The sequence below is a fragment of the Papaver somniferum genome, chromosome 10, assembly GCF_003573695.1.
Source record: "Papaver somniferum cultivar HN1 chromosome 10, ASM357369v1, whole genome shotgun sequence".
NCBI lineage: Eukaryota > Viridiplantae > Streptophyta > Magnoliopsida > Ranunculales > Papaveraceae > Papaver > Papaver somniferum.
The window spans coordinates 65,056,393-65,071,363 of record NC_039367.1 but is presented as its reverse complement, the minus strand read 5'-3'; the positions used below and the strand labels follow the sequence as shown (position 1 = coordinate 65,071,363).

Sequence of the window (14,971 nt, the reverse complement as noted above, 5' to 3'; positions counted from 1 at the left end):
TTTGGGTCATAGAAACTCTTAGTTGTGGGTGAGATCCGCTAAGGGAATCAAGTGCATAGTATCCTGCTGGGAATCAGAGACGTAAGGAGCACAACTGTACCTTGAATCAGTGTGAGATTGATTAGGGTTCAACTACAGTCCAGTCCGAAGTTAATTGGTAGTAGGCTAGTGTCTGTAGCGGCTTAATACAGTGTGGTGTTCAATCTGGACTAGGTCCCGGGGTTTTTCTGCATTTGCGGTTTCCTCGTTAACAAAATTCTGGTGTCTGTGTTATTTCTTTTCCGCATTATATTTTGTTATATAATTGAAATATCACAGGTTGTGTGTTAAGATCAATCAATTAGAATATCCAACATTTGGTTGTTGATTTACATTGATTGACACTTGAACATTGGTCTTTGGTATCGTTCAAGTCATTCCTCTTACGTTCAATCAGACTCGCAGATTTTTATTTGCTGATTGCGGATTGAAGTAAGAGTTATAGATATTAAACTCTTTGATATCTTTATTCTAGATTGAGTCTAACTGTCTAGTTGATTCTCTAGAAAGTGTATTGGAGTAAATCCTCTAAGATTGCCAAACGAATTGTCGGGTGTGGTTGTTATACCCCCGCATTTTCAGCTACGAGCCAAAGTCGAAGACTTGATAAACAAATCTGTATCACACAGAAAAGTCTATTGAATAGATAAATCTGTCTCCCGCAGAAACCTACGAGTTTTGTTCCGTCTTTTGATAAATCAAGGTGAATATGAACCAATTGATAAACCAGACTTATATTCCAGAAGAACATCCTAGTATTATCAATCACCTCACAATAATCTTAATCGATTAAGGAAATAAGATATTGTCGAATCACAAACGATGAGACGAAGGTGTTTGTGACTAGTCTTCTATCTTGCCTATCAGAGATATAAATTTCAAGCCAATCTTACGATTGTACTCAATCACGATGGAAACAGCAAGATCAGATCACGCAACTACAGAGAAAATAGTTGGGTCTGGGTTCACAATCCCAATGAAGTCTTTAAGTCATTAACCTACAAGGTTTCGTGAAAAACCTAAGGGTAAAGGAGAATTGACTCTAGCTTATACAACTAGTATCACACATGAGGTGTGGGGATTAGGTTTCTCAGTTTCTAGAGTTCTCCTTTATATATATCTCAAATCAGGGTTTGCAATCTAAGTTACCTTGGTAACAAAGAATTCAATATTCATCGTCAGATGAAAACCTGATTAGATTCAAGCTAATATCTTTCAACCGTTAGATCGAACTTAGATTGTTATACATAAATGAAATGTAACATCATTTAGGTTGAGTAACCGTACCTAAACGTGTACACTTAGTTGGTTTAACAATAGTTAACCAATGGTTATCCATATGAGCACTTCCATATCAACCTTATTCATCTTTACCATAACAAGTTCAAATGACTCAAATGAACTAGTTAGAGAGTTGTTAAATTGCTTAGATATCATAGAAGTATACAAGACACAATCGAAGCAAAATCGGTTTTGATTCGCTAGACTCAATTCATGAACATTATAGCCACGGTTTGCAAAGATTGCATTCCTTATATAAATGTTTTAGTTCATGAACAAAGTAATCTACCTAAATATGAAAACGGGTACGCGTACTTAAGTAACCGGATTGAGTTTTTTTTTCACTTTCAAACTCCAGCAGAAATTCACGGTCGTGAAACTTCCGCCAGTTTGCGTACGGGTACGCATACTCACCCGGATTTCCAGCAACCGCCAGTACACGTACGGGTGCGCATACTTTGGGTTCCCGGTTTTGGAATTTTACACAAATGTGAGAACACACTATGTTTATATCCAAAGATGGTTACTTGTTCTAAACTCTCATTTCAATCATTGAAACTTTCTTACAGGATGTTAAAATAGTTGTTATTCACAAACTATTTTCATCAAAGGGATTTTCAAGTTATTGAAATAATCAACATGACTTTCGTCACGAGTAAATATGAACTTGTCTAAAGCGAAAGCTTACCAACACATATTCGAGAAATAGATAAGCGAGATGCTAGAGCGAGAGAACTCGGCTCGAAATAACAATTGTGCATATTCGAAAGTCTATATAACAATACGACTTTGTCTCAAATAGGAGATAGAGTAGATAGACTTTTGAGTGATAGATAAGTTCAAGTCTCCATATACCTTTTGTTGATGAAGTTCCACAAGTTCCCTTGAGTAGTTATTTGTCTTCAATCGATGAATGTCGTGGAGTCTAAAGCTCAACTACACTTACTATCCTAATCCGAGACTTAGCTATAAGTAGACTAGAAATCAAGACTTATAGTTTTGGCAACTAAACTTGACGATCAAGCTTGAGATATCAATGCTTGCGAGTTCGACCGAGTAGTGCTTTAATAATCTCCCCCTTTGTCAATTTTAATGACAAAACTATCAAAACATATGAAATACAAAATAAATAAACTTTGTAGCTTCTCATCCAAATGCTTGATCTCCTTGGTTCTTCAACATTACTCGAAGTATTTGTCACTTCCAAGTACTCTAATGATTCTAAAGGTATTCAATTTAGCATCATCGTTGTTGAAGATCCGTAGCTATAACAATGAGAAAACAATAGCTCTCAATCATTGTTATATAGTGTCGTCGTATTATTACACATCATCAAAGTTCAATTGTATCACAACTTTGACAACAATACTATGGTGATATGTATCACTCTCCCTTAGTCAATACTTCATCTCACATGAAAATCGCTCCCCTTTAAATAATGATCCGAAAACCATATGTATTTGTAGTGTGAACTACACATTAATTCTCCCCCTTTTTTTCAATAAAATTGGCGAAGGTACGAAAATTAGTGGGATCCTAATGAAATTTCCATAGAGATACTTCATGACCAAAAGAAAAGCAAATATCAACTTTTTTAGATGCAATCATATAGCCGAAACTAAATGCATTCATCAAGGAGTTTATAAAGATACAAGATAACCCCTATAATATTCAACAGCCGTACTCCCCACAAAGATTTGGCAATTAAGCACAAGTTCAATTAAGAACTCTCCCCTATAAAATGTCATTCCAAAAGGAACAACAAGAGCGACCTTACTTTTACGAGAAAAGAAGGATTTCTTTGGATATTAACAAATCTCATGAAACATGAATTTTGTATCCAAAATAATCAATTAAATTAACCACAAGAGAACCCATGATTAATTTAATCGGAAATGCTCACATAAGAAAGCTTACAGAGTCGCACAATATTTACACAAAGATGTGGATCAGGGAAAGATCGATACTGCGGAATATTCAAAGATTCATCCTATTTTTCATCACCATTTGCACAATGACATATAATAGACTTCATCTTTGTGAACAAAAGTTCATCCTATCTTCCATCAATATTTGCATAATGACATAATAGGCTTAACTTTTTTTGTCAAAAGTTCATTCAACCTTTTATCAATATTTGCATAAAGACATCTGAAAGACTTAACTTTTGACAGTGTATGGGACAATCAAAGTTCACGGACGCGAACACACATATCCCATAATAAGTTGCAATATATAAAACCATAAAGATTAATACTGCAAAATCAATCTTTGTCCTTAGAAGGTAGAATCAATCTTTTTCGCACGGATTAACACCAAGAATATCTACCAAAGGCGTATAAAAAGATTTTCTTAACAAAGAAGAACATACAAAGTCAATAAAGACCATGCATCATAGTTCATATAAGATGATTGTGCACATTCAAGAATCTCATAGTAATGTGTACTACTGCCCATTCTTGAACTTCCTTCTTTGTGATTCACCAACAACATTCTTTTAAAATCTACAAATGAGTTTATAAGGGTAGTACTCCAAGAATACAAGTGCCCAAGTCCAAGAGAAGTGGAACAAGTGCGACGAAACGGAGCACAACACTCAAAAACAAGAGACGGGACAAAGACCAATCTTAACTCATCCGAATTCAGGAATTCTCATCTCCATTTTTAAGGTAATTCAAAGATAAAGATAATGCAAAAATAATGAGGTAATTCCGAGTTCGGACGAAGAAGTTACGGCCGCAATAAGTTTATCGAATATCAACGTCTACGGTCAAGTCTGCATACCGGTTTGCAAACGAATTTTCATGACCTGGAGCAGTATGCAAACGTGTATGCGTACTAAATCCCTGGATTTTGATTTTAAATGGTGGTATGCATACCTAGTATGTGTACCATGAAGTCCAAACATCCTCCCGAACTACTATTTTCATACCTAAACATTTAAGAACCTTAAACACAGATCAAGTTAGGTAGAAATAAACGATAAGCAAGGTACATGGATCATTATAAGTACTCTAAGAAAATAAATAAAAACACAAATCTTGCTCAAGTTTATAGATAGGCCTGTCAATATATGTTCGATATCCGGAATCCGTTTCCGAGTATTCGGGATCCTATAGGATTTTATCCGTTTTATCGGATATTGGATACATATATTTTTTTCCTTAACCTATCGGAATCGGATTAGGCTATATCCGTTTAGTTAATATCCGATATAGGATAGAACATGGATTTATTTGTGATTTACCCTAACCATATTTGTGATTTATTTGTGATTTTCCCTAATATCTGATATCCGATACAAATATCCGATATCCAATATGAAATGTTTATAAAATTGAACTTAAACATATTTGTGATTTATTTGTGATTTACCCTAATATCCGATATCCGATACAAATATCCAATATCCGATATGAAATGTTTGAAAGATTGAACTTAAAATTCAATTATGAATATGTTTTAAAGGGTTTTTAACATTTTTTTCAGAACCGGATATTATCGGATAAATATCCGATATACGATAGCTTAGCCTTTCGGAAACGATATCTGATTTTGATATCCTATAGGATATTATCGGATATCGAATATCCGATAGTGCTTAACCTGTCGGATATCGGATTTCTAAATATCCGACGGATATTCTTCCATTGACAAGCCTATTTATAGACATACCTTTTTAGAAGAATCCAATCGAATTCCACAGACTTACCGAACATAATATGTGTTCCCCAATTCTTGTGCTTTCCTCACCGTATATATAGCAGGGCATTCCTTGGTGAGGATGCACTTACAACACACTCAAGTTGTGTTGAGTGAGCAATTTCTTGCTCACCACGAGTGACTTTTGGATTATTATGAAAGAGATCTCTTTTAGAACCTTTCACATCCAAATTTATCTTTCCAAAGAACTCTTTAAGTTCCAACATCATGGATACTGCCTTCTCCATAGTCATGGAATTTTCTGGGAGATCATTCCTTTTCACACTCAAAACATCATTGACTTTCTTTGGAGTCCATTTATGAGTGCGTTTAGGAACAATTGGAATCTTCTTCCCATTACTCTCTTATGGAATTCTCGGAAGAAAATTGGATTGACTATTCTTTTGCAAAGTCTTTCTCCAATTGGGAGCATCGGATCTTGTCTTTGTCTTTACGAAGTTATCATTTTGATAACCATTACGATTGTGAAAAGGATTCGTATGACGCTTATAGGCAAATCTAGGTTTATCACAGCACTGATTCCTTTGCCTAAAGGTTGGAAAGTTACAACCTGTAAGTTAAGGGGATTAGTCTTAACATATGATCTTGGTTTCACAACTTCTTGTGATGCCCAAACAAGAACATCGTGAATTTTCTCATTCCTTATACGGAAACGAAATCTCCTTTCCAGGTAACCTTTATTTTCGCAATAGTGGCAAACATAAGGAATGTTCTTACCTCGATCCGTGTGTGTTAACTTTGTAGGTTGATATACTTTGCTCTTTTGAACCTTAACTGTCGGTGAAGGTATTTCACTTTTGCCATCAGTGGAAACATTTTGTTGAGAAGAATCACTAGCCTTGACAAATTTTACCTCTTTGCTAGTACTTGGAGTATCTATTCCCTTATAGCCCAATCCTCGTGTATCACGATGATTTTTACTTGCTCCTAGCATAGTGGTTAATTTGCCTGAACTAGTATTGAACTTTTTCAAGTCATCTTCCAACATCTTGATATTATCAAGAGCAACAGCTAAATCATCCTCAAGGCGTTTTTCTCGAGCGAGATATGCGCCTTCTCTGTCTTCAAAACTTGCTTGCTGGGAATTAATCCTTGCTTCAATTTCAGCAAGTTTCTCTTCTAACAAGAAGTATTTTTGATAAACACGATCACATTCAAGTGTCATACTACTCAGGTTTTCCTCGGTATCTTTGAGGATCGATTCGCAAGAGCGATTCGATCCAACCATAAAGACCTCCGTAAATCCTATTCAATTTCTTGTTTTCTCGACAGAGAGGAGTCACAAGAGGTGTGACATGAGAAGTTGTAATCTTCTTCATTTTTAATGAATTCAGAAACTTAACATACTCTGAGACTTCTTCATCAATATCTGAATCACCTTCATCAGAAAGTTCATCCAACTGTTCTTCTTGGCGTGTTTTCCAATCAACAGTTTCTACATTCAGAGAATGTTTAGATATTGACTTAGATGTGACAGTTCTCTCAGGTGAATTCAAGCTTTGAAAATCCTAGTAGTTTCTGACCTGGTACGTTATTAGAGATAGACTCCTCCATAATAATCATATTGCTTCAAACACAGACTTATGAGGTCTTTAAATGTGTTTGCCTGCTCTGATACCAATTGAAAAAGCGGGGGTCTAACAACCTCACCCAATATTTCGGTTAGCAATCTATATGGAATAACTCCAATATACTTTCAAGAGAATCAACTAGATAGTCAGACTCAGTCTTAATAAAAAATATATCAAAGAGTTATATCTCAATATCTTGATTCAATCCGCAATCAAACAAATAGGAATTTACGAGCCTGATTGCCTAGTAAATCTTATTTTTTTATGATTTTAGAAGATAACTAGGGTTTGGAATAGCCATTATTGTGAGTACACATAGCTATGTCCAACGATTTTCATCTTCAATGTTTTTAGATTCATTTATTTAAATTCTAAGTATTTGGAAGATGATTTTTTGCAATTTTAATCTTTATGATTTTATATATTGCAAATTGTTATGGGATATGTTGTTTACGTCCGTGAACCTGTGACTGTCCCATACTTGTTCAAAAGTTATCTATATTATGTCGGTATGAAAGTATTGATAGAAGATAGAATTAAGGGTGCACACGGTACGGTTCGGCTCGGTTCTTGCCGAGAACGAGTACCTGTACCTTACACCCTTCGGTACCAAAAAAATGGATCGGTCCCGGTACCGAGTACCTCGGTTCCGGTTCCATTCGGGACCGGCCGGTTCCGGTCGGTACCGGTACCGGTTCCGGTTCCATTTCAGGGGGGAAAAAAAAAACAGAAACCTACTGCCCTGTTTTTTACCTTTTTACCTGTTTTTTTTACCTATTTTTCAATATCTCAAAGCAACAACTAATAAGTAGCAATATTAATAGCAAACCAAACAAACAATGTCTTGAAAATCTTAAAAAAGAAGTAGCAGTAGTCACAGACACACACTAAGTCTTGAAAATGAGAAAATCTGATAAAAGAACAACTAGCAGTCTAGCAGTGCTGCAGTAACCTTGAATATTGATCTTCTAATCCATGTCAACAACACTTGTGGTGTCATCATTGTTGATAGGACCAAGTAACGCTGCAAAATAATAATAATAACAGTTAGTAACCATTAGATTATATCTATTACTGCCAAACAAAAGTAATAATGTAATATGTTACCTTCTTCAATTTCAACATCATCATCTGGTATGTAATCAGATAGAAGATCAAGTTGTATTGGCTTCCTTAGCCAGCTTTGTGTGCAAAGCAATGCCTCAACTGTCCTTGTAGATAAAGAGCTTCTACAAGGACTTAAGACTCGCTTTCCTGTGCTAAAAGCAGACTCAGAGGCAACAGAAGACACATGAATGGCTAATATGTCCTTAGCCATATGTCCAAGTATCTTATACTTTGTACTGTTGGTCTTCCACCAACCCAATAAGTCAAACTCCTCCTCCTCATCTTCTCCTTCACCTTGTTCATACTCGTCAATGTAATATTTATCCAACTCTGTTTTTCCCTCATCATCATTTGGGCCTTTCTTGAACCTCTTACTCCTTGACATCAACTCTTTCATACGACTTGGCCCTGTCACTGGTTTACTTACCACTGCTTTGGCTTGTCCCTGGATAGAACTACTTGACTCCTCATGAACTGAATAAACATCCTTATATTTTTCAAATAGAATCTTAAAATCCAACTTAACAAGCTTCATAACAGATTCAACCTTAGAAGAATTCTTCCCATACAAGAGATCAAGAGCAAATTGTAGTCCTTTTTCTTTCTCTCTAGGATCTAACAACATGGCAAAAAAGATTGTAGGGTTCATCTTTGCATAATCACCCCAATATTTGTTATACTTCTTAAACATTTTTCCAGCCATAGTAGCAATAAAAGGATCCAAAAACTGTATCTGTGGCAGTGGTAGGTGTAGCAGTTGTAGTTGTAGGAGTAGCTGTTTCATGAGCTTGACTTGATGCATCCATGCCATCTTATGACTGAAATGAAACAAGAAATGAAATGAAATGAAACAAGAAATGAAATGAAACAAGAAATGAAATAAGAACTCAACTGAAGCATAAATGCATAAAGCATAACTGCACAAAATGAAGACCTTAAAGGAAATAAAGACATTGTATCATACATATAAAAGTTCATGAATATTAAAAACATTGTTCTAAGCATAAGTGCATAACTGCATAATTTCTAAGCATAATTTCATTAAGCAAAAGCATAAGTGCATAACTGCATAAGTTACAACTTCTAAGCATTATTGCAACTTCTAAGCATTCCACAAGGCAGAAGTTCCATTTCTGGACATGTTATCCCTATAAGTCCTTCCACAGTAATTGCAAGAAATGAAATGAAATGAAACAAGAAATGAAATAAGAACTCAACTGAAGCATAAATGCATAAAGCATAACTGCATAAAATGAAGACCTCAAAGGAAATAAAGACATTGTATCATACTTCATACATATAAAAGTTCATAAATATTAAAAACATTGTTCTAAGCATAACTGCATAAGCATAAGTGCATAACTGCATAAGTTCTAACTTCTAAGCATAATTTCATTAAGCATAAGAATAAGTGCATAACTGCATAAGTTACAACTTCTAAGCATTATTGCAACTTCTAAGCATTCCACAAGGCAGAAGTTCCATTTCTGGACAGTTAGCCCTATAAGTCCTTCCACAGTAATTGCAAGAGGGTTCTTCAACATTTCTCCGAGTGAAATGACGCCATATTTCCATCACTGACAAAGTTGGCACTTCCTGTATTTGAGCTCAGTGAATAAGACATAATACATGTGAACAGTGAACTAGTACATGAAATTTAACTATCTTCAATCCTTAAAGTGGACTAGTACATGAATAAGAAGAAGAAAACATGTAATCTAGTAAACAGTGGACAATCATTTATAGTGCTTCAATCATTTACTGTGAACTAGTACATGTGAACATTTAAAGTTTAGTAATTTGTGAAATCTGTTTAACATGTGCTTCTAATACTTGTGTGACATGCAGTTAAGAAAGAACATAAAGTTCAGTAATCAGAAAGAGGCTATGTACAATGCGTTCCATAAAATTCTTTATACAATGATTCCCATTCTATAGAAGAAGATAAAAATGTTCTACTATTATGAAATTGTAAAGTTCAGGATTTTTCTACCTTGTGCAATTGATGCAGTCCTGCGGCTCCTGCCTTTGATAATGTACCTTGATTTTACTTGTCAGGAAATTGCTCTCAATTGGTCTCAATCTTTGGCCTGTAGAGTGGGGTAATGTAGATTATGATCAGCAAAATCTGGCAACTCATTGCTTATAAATTGCCACTCTTAACAATGACTGACCCAATCTTATACAGTCAATTAAAAACTCGTATAGGAACACTAAATTTGGTGGTTAAGCTCAAAATTATAAAAAGATGCATTGAAATTGTATGATAAAATGCATGTTCTACTTCGATTTCCCAGAATTAAAATTAAAAGCTAATGAAACACAATTAGCCAGGAATTCAACAAACCCAAAATAGAGACACGGAAACAAAAGGCAAGAATACTTACAGAGGTAAGAGTGGGCTACACAAGGTTCTGTGAACTGGTTATCTAATTACTTGTAAAAATCCATACAAATACCTCTGGAAGTGAACAATTTATCTTTCTATTTCAAGTATCATTCATAATAACTGTTCAAAAACATTCATCAATAGCCTTTAAACTAACTCAATCAAAAGAATGGTAAACTAAATACTCAGAGTCAAATTCAACACCCATGTTAACATTTTATCAGCATTCACAAAACTAAAAAACAACTATTAGTCTATTACAGAAATTTTTAGGTAACCCTAGATTTAGAATAGCATTTCCATCTTCACGGCTAAACTACTGCTCATGAATCAATGATCTAAAAGCAAAAAAAAAATCATCCAAAAATGTGACAGAATACTAAAATCCTAGATTTAGTTTCAGAAGTGTAAAAGAAACAACATCCATATGAAGAAGAAAAAGATCTTACGGTGATTGCAGTGAATCCTTTAAGCCGCTACTCGCTATGAAGGTTTGGTGGGAGATGAAGAAAATCCTTTAAGCCGCTACTCGCTAGAGAAAACAAAAATCCCTTAATCTCAATCACAGATTCACAGACATGCATACAAAAATTAAAATCAAAAAATTAAAAATTACTTACCACCGGAATTGTTCTTCTAATTTTCTTCACACCGGAATTAAAAACGAAGAGACAGACGAAGTAATATGGTTTGAACTTTTAATCGTTTGATTGAAGGTTAACAGAGAAGATGAAGATCAGAAGAAGGGGAGAATTTCTTCTCCTTCTCAGAGAAAAGTACTGAGAAGAGGCGAGAAAAAATTAAGGGAACTGAAACCCTAAGAATTTCTTCTCCTTCTCACAGTGAGCTTATATACCCCCTATTAATCCAATGGCTGAGACAGATCCCTTATCCCCTAAATCTAACGGTCAGAATTATTCGGGACTTCGGTCCGGTACGCGACGGTTCATGTGTTGGACCGTGTACCTGTACCCCCAGAGCTCGGTTCCTATTTTTGGGACCGGTACTTGTACCTTGTACCTCGGTTCGGTCCAAAATCAGGTACGGTTTCATCGGTTCCGGTTCGGTCCGTCGGTCCGGCTCGGTTCCTGTGCACCCTTAGATAGAATGAAATTTTGACTTTACAAAAGTTAAAGCCTTTTATGTCATTGTTTTGATGGAAGAAAGGATAAAACTTTTGATTACAGGGATTAAGTCTATTATATGTCATTGTGCAAATAGTGATGGAAAATAAAATGAATCCTTGTTTATTCCGCAGTATTGGTCGATCTCCGATCCACATTTTTGTGCATATACTGTGTTGCTCCATAAGTTTTCTTATATTTGAGCATGACCAATTGAATTGATTATTCTCTTGTGGTCAGTTTAGTTGTTGCTCTGTAAGTTCTCTTATGACGAGCATGACCAATTGAATTGATCACTTTTGTGGTTAATTTAGTTGTGTAATACCGATTGAATTAATTATGGGTTATCCCGTGGTTAATTTAATTGTGCATTTCGATTGGATTAATCATGAATTCTTTTGTGGATAATTCAATTGAATACTTTGGATTCAAGTTCAGTTTTCATGTGATTTGGTTATGTCCAAAGAAATCCTTCTTTTCCGTGAAAGCAACGTCGCCTTTGTTGTTCTTTCGGAATGACATTTTATGGGGGAGAGTTCTTTTTGAACTTTTGCTTAATTGCCAAATATTTGTGGGGAGTGCGGATGTGGAATACTATAGGGGTTATCTTGTATATTTATAAACTCCTTGATGAATGCATTTAGCTTCGGCTTTATGACGGCATCTAAATAAGTTGATATGGTATTCTCTTTTGGTCATGAAGTATCTCTATGAAAATTTCATGAGGATCGCACTAGTTTTCGTACCTTTGCCAATTTATATTGACAAAAAGGGGGATAATCAATGTGTAGTGTGATACTACAAATACATATGGTTTACGGATCATTATGTAAGGGGGAGTGGTTTTCATGTCGAGATGAAGTATTGACTAAGGGGGAGTGATACATATCACCATAGTATTGTTGTCAAAGTTGTGATACAACTGAACTTTGATGCTGTGTAATAATACTATGACACTGTATAACAATGACTGAGAGCATTTGTTTTCTCATTGTTATCGCTACGGATCTTCAACAACTATGATGCTGAACTTACAACCTTTAGGATCACGGAGTACTTGGAAGTGACGAAGATTTCGAGTCGCGTTGAAGATGCCAAGGAGATCAAGCATTTGGATGAGAAGCTACACTTTTTATTTATTTTGTAATCCATATGTATTGATAGTTTTTCCCTAAAATTGACAAAGGGGGAGATTGTTAGAGCACTGCTCGATCGAACTCGCATGCGTTGCTATCTCAAGCATGTTTGTCAATGTTAGTGATCAAAACTATAAGTCTTGATTTCTAGCCTATTTATAGATGTCTCGAACTAGGACATAGTTTGTGTAGTTGAGCTTAGACTTCACGACGCTTATCAATTTAAGACGAAGAACTACTAAGGAGAGATTGTGGAACTTCATCGGAAAAAGGTATGTGGAGACTTAAACTCATCTATCACTTGGAAAGTCTATTTCTACTCTATCTCCTATATTAAGACATAAGTCGTGTTATGATATAGTTTTTCTCTATACTTATTTGAGATTTCGAGTTGAGTATATCTCGCTTGCATATTTCTCGAAATATGTGTTGGTAAGCTTTCGCTTCGACCAAGTTCATCTTATATCATGAGAAAATTGCCGAGTAACATCTTACATGGTTTGGGTGATACAATCATTTGGTGTAAGACTTGGAATGCTTCGATAATGATTATTTCAATATCTTGAAAATTGCTTTGATGCTAATAGTGTGTGAAAACGGCTATTGTCATTATAGAAGAATGTTTCAATGATTGAAATATAGAGTTTAGAATCTTGTAACCATCTTTGGATATAAGCATAATGTGTTCGCACATTAGTGCATAAGTCCAAAACCGAGAGCCTAAAGTATGCATACTTGTGTTATACAAAAAAGGTTGTAGGAGACTGGGTAAGTATGCGTAACCGTACGCATACTGGCGGAAGTTCACGTCCGTGAATTTCTGCTGAGTTTGAAAACCAAAACCAAACTCAAATCCGGTTACTTAAGTACGCATACCCGTACGCAGAGTTAAATGGTTACTTTCTAAGATCGGTTGTGCATGAACCTAAAACATTTATCAATAAGGAATGCAATCTTTGGAAACCGTGGCTATAATGTTCATGTATTGATTCGAGTGAATCAAACCGATTTTGCTTCAATTGTGTTCTTGTATAAATCCATGACAATATAGCAACTGAACAACTCTTTAACTAGTTTCATTTGAGTCATTTGAACTAGTTATGGTTAAGATGAACAAGGTTGATATGAGAGTAATCATATGGCTAACCTCGGTTAACTATTTGTGAACCAACATGGTGTACACGTTTAGGTACGGTTACATAAACCTAAATGAGGGTACATTTCATTTGTGTGTAACGAGTTAAGTACGATCTAACGGTTGAAATATATTAGCTTGGTTGAATCAGGTTTTTCATCTAACGACGAGTATTGAATTCTTTGTTACCAAGGTAACTTGGAATGCAAACCCTGATTTAAAAACTAAATGAAGGAGAACTCTAGCAACTGAGAAACCTAATCCCACACCTTATGTGTGTTACTAGTTGCATAACTAGATTCGAATCTCCTTTAGTCTTAGGTTTCTTCTCGAGACCCTGTAGGTTAACGACTTGAAGACTTCATTGGGATTATGAAGCCAGACCCAACTATTCTCTTTATAGTTGTGTGATTTGATCTTGTTGTTACTATCGTGATTGAGTGCAATTGTAAAATTGGCTTGAGATTCATATCTCTGATAGGCAAGATAGAAAAGTAATCACAAACACCTTCGTCTCATCGTTTGTGATTCCATAATGACTTGTTTCGCTAGTCGATTAAGTTTATTGTGATGTGATTGATAATAATAGTCTGTTCTTCGGGAATATAAGTCTGGTTTATCAATTGGTTCATGTTCACCTTAATTTATCAAAATACGGAACAAAAACTCTTGGGTATTTCTGTGGGAGACAGATTTATTCAATCCTATAGACTTTTATGTGTGAGACAGATTTGTTTATCAAGTCTTCGACTTTGGGTCATAGAAACTCTTAGTTGTGGGTGAGATCCGCTAAGGGAATCAAGTGCATAGTATCCTGCTGGGAATCAGAGACGTAAGGAGCACAACTGTACCTTGAATCAGTGTGAGATTGATTAGGGTTCAACTACAGTCCAGTCCGAAGTTAATTGGTAGTAGGCTAGTGTCTGTAGCGGCTTAATACAGTGTGGTGTTCAATCTGGACTAGGTCCCGGGGTTTTTCTGCATTTGCGGTTTCCTCGTTAACAAAATTCTGGTGTCTGTGTTATTTCTTTTCCGCATTATATTTTGTTATATAATTGAAATATCACAGGTTGTGTGTTAAGATCAATCAATTAGAATATCCAACATTTGGTTGTTGATTTACATTGATTGACACTTGAACATTGGTCTTTGGTATCGTTCAAGTCATTCCTCTTACGTTCAATCAGACTCGCAGATTTTTATTTGCTGATTGCGGATTGAAGTAAGAGTTATAGATATTAAACTCTTTGATATACTTTATTCTAGATTGAGTCTAACTGTCTAGTTGATTCTCTAGAAAGTGTATTGGAGTAAATCCTCTAAGATTGCCAAACGAATTGTCGGGTGTGGTTGTTATACCCCCGCATTTTCAGCTACGAGCCAAAGTCGAAGACTTGATAAACAAATCTGTATCACACAGAAAAGTCTATTGAATAGATAAATCTGTCTCCCGCAGAAATACCTAC

General features: G+C 35.5%; 1 long non-coding RNA gene across 1 annotated transcript; it reads right to left on the bottom strand.

Annotated features, from left to right (window-relative positions):
* Positions 1-9,225: 9,225 nt before the first annotated feature.
* Positions 9,226-10,820, bottom strand: LOC113317804. Its single transcript, XR_003344027.1, has 3 exons — positions 10,731-10,820; positions 10,560-10,642; positions 9,226-9,317 (listed from the first exon to the last, which is right to left on the bottom strand). It is a non-coding gene; the product is annotated as an uncharacterized LOC113317804 (long non-coding RNA).
* Positions 10,821-14,971: the final 4,151 nt, after the last annotated feature.